The 1,941-nt window shown below is 34.3% G+C and overlaps 1 pseudogene; it reads right to left on the bottom strand.

Moving 5' to 3' along the window:
- Nucleotides 1-848: 848 nt before the first annotated feature.
- LOC108517178 (NADH dehydrogenase [ubiquinone] 1 alpha subcomplex assembly factor 4 pseudogene) lies at nt 849-1,485 on the bottom strand (annotated as a pseudogene).
- Between the last annotated feature and the right edge of the window lie 456 nt (nt 1,486-1,941).

Raw genomic sequence — 1,941 nt, 5'->3', positions numbered from 1 at the left:
CTCTCAACTAGCATTAACATCCGAAACTACATATAAACACTAAATTTCATTTATCACGGTTTTTAAATTATTCTTTAATTTTCTATTTCCATGTTAAATCCAGAAAAATGTTACTTTTTCGAAAATTTCTACTGCTGCCTGCCTCTCTGAAGGCCATGGGACTTACCTATTTGTTTGTCAAAGCAGAAATTTCCAACATTTTGCAAATACCACTAATTATCTTTTATAACTGTAAAGACAATTATTCCATACTTAAAACCAATTCAAAATAAAATAAATCCTCAGTACTTCTTATTCCCAGGAGTAGTAATTTTCATTGATTCTATCGATTCATTGTTTTCTCCTGTGTGCCTTTATTTATTTGGGAAATACTGTTAGTCTACGTTTCTATTGAGTTTCTCTCCCTAACAAGAAAATGTCAGTCTTAAGAGTCAGGAAAGCTTTTATTTTCACTATCACATATGAATAATGAACTAAACACGTAACTTGGAAAGTAAAAGTTAAATGAGGGATTCAGGACATTTCCCAAGAGGTCATATGATCAATTTAAAAGTTGGTATGATGTGTCTAAAATAACAAATTGATGCTTTTACTTATAATAAAGGTACAGATGTGCTGATTAGTCATGCTGACAGGTACATATGAAATATGCCCAAACCAAATGAAAAGAAAACAAAATATATTCTATGGCAATCTTGAAAAGTCAGGGAGCTAATAAATATTAAGAGTATGCTTTCACAATGAGAGCATTAAACACTTCTCAGTTAACATAATTTAACATGCAAAAAATGAGAAAATATACAGCATGAGGGATGAGGGGTACACATAGGAATTTTTTGTGATTTTCTTCATTTTGATTGTATAGATTTCTTGTCTTCAGGAGGGAAGATTTTGAGTTCAAAAGTAACTAAATATTTAAGAAGGGAATTCACATCTTTCTGTTCTAAATGGTATTCTTGCGCTATTTTCTCAGCAGTCCATGTTTCTTGATAAAGTTTATGATTATTGAGAAATGTCAATGTTTCTATAATGGAAATTTTGCCTTTGGGAATGCTCTTAATGTTTATTATGTCAAAGTGATGGCCTTTGGGCAATCTGAATTCCTTTGGCTCTTGACGTTTTTCAGCAGCTTTTACCTGCACGGAAGACACAGGATCTTTGCAATCAACATACACATCTTTTAGAAATGAGAGCATCTGTCATCTTTATGAGCAATCTCTCCCTTAATTTCTGGATAGAGACTAATCTGCTCTTGCAGGAGGCTGTTGGTAGAGGGGTGACTGGGAGCGGAAGAGGGCTTCATCTTCCTGATTTCCCGTTCCGCTGGGTTCTCTAAGTTGACATTCCTGATCCTGCGAGTCACCGCAGCCACCATCTCAACACGACGCCCTCGGATTCACGCCACACGAGGGAACACTGGCGCAGGAAACCTCCAGCGAAACTGAGAATTCTTATAATATTTTATGAAATTAACTGGTCTTTTAATATTGTGCCATAATTTGTAAGAATTATATTCAATACCTTAATTTAAGCCACTTTAAAAATAGCAAAGCTGACAAAAACGACTAATCCTTGGAAAATACCATCTTGTGTATTCTAAGATTAACCATTCACCCATTTTTTAAGTTTTGGGAAACAACTAATTTGAAATAATGGGATTTTCTCTCTCAACATCTCGGGTTTTGAATGTCTTTTGGGGAAAAGAGAAATTTCATTCTCAGACTCTTTCTACTGTTACAATAAAATCTTTGGTTAACTATATTCACTCAGTTAAGAAAGAGAAAATAAAACGGTCTGCTTGTTATATCATTATCTCCCGAGTAAATTATGTGGGTGCCAATAAACCCTCTAAATTCATTGAAACTGAGAAGGATTCGATTGCAACACACAAACAACTTTTCCTGATTGCTGCTTATTTTCAAGCACATCCTTGTATATGAT

The sequence above is a fragment of the Rhinopithecus bieti genome, unplaced genomic scaffold, assembly GCF_001698545.2.
Source record: "Rhinopithecus bieti isolate Rb0 unplaced genomic scaffold, ASM169854v2 scaffold_39006, whole genome shotgun sequence".
In the NCBI taxonomy this organism is placed as follows: Eukaryota; Metazoa; Chordata; class Mammalia; order Primates; family Cercopithecidae; genus Rhinopithecus; species Rhinopithecus bieti.
The sequence above is the reverse complement of the archived record's forward strand: the minus strand, read 5'-3'. Positions and strand labels throughout refer to the sequence as shown.